Here is a 722-nt window from a genome sequence, read left to right as displayed (position 1 = left end):
AGTTGGCAATGAAAGTTGCAGGCCCCAATGCCATCCATATGTTCCATGAGGGAATAAAAGTACATAGTGTGTTGGCATGTATGCAGCATGCGTCTGGCTGATACGCTGAAAGTGTTGCTCAAATCCAGTGTTTTGACGAAGACTGTTATTGCCTCTCAAGGTAAGAACAATGTCACGAAAGCTTCTATCACTATATTCAATAGGGATAACCGCAGCAACTTCTTCCATTGTTGGCAAATTCTGAATATGTCTGTCACCTCCTTCAATCAGACGCATTCTCATGGAAGGACTGATAACAATGTATGGTGCATTAGTTTCTGTTTGATCATTATTATTACTGTCGCTTTCATGGTTGCTCAATATCTCATGTGCATGACGATATACACGTGCGAAGGGGTTACATTGGGCAAGCATGACTGAAAGCTCTCTAATGATCTCAGGATCAAGGTTGCTGTGTCGTACTTGTCTTCGTTCAGCGGCATAACATGGATCAAAGATATACAGCTGGGTGTAGGAAGGCTTACTGCCTTCAACTGGAGCCAGGGGGCCTTGACGGTGGCAAAGAGCACCATGAATCTGAAAGGTGTTTAATCTACCTCTATTGTTATTGTTGTTGGCACGATCCTCAGGCGAAACAATATCGCAGCCCAACGAAGTAAAGGCAAAGGCAGCGTTGTACTGGCGAAGGTTGTCCTTAAAGTGGCGGCCTTGAGTGTCCGTAC

This window comes from Rhizopus microsporus (assembly GCF_002708625.1).
Source record: "Rhizopus microsporus ATCC 52813 unplaced genomic scaffold scaffold_25, whole genome shotgun sequence".
In the NCBI taxonomy this organism is placed as follows: Eukaryota; Fungi; Mucoromycota; class Mucoromycetes; order Mucorales; family Rhizopodaceae; genus Rhizopus; species Rhizopus microsporus.
The sequence above is the reverse complement of the archived record's forward strand: the minus strand, read 5'-3'. Positions refer to the sequence as shown.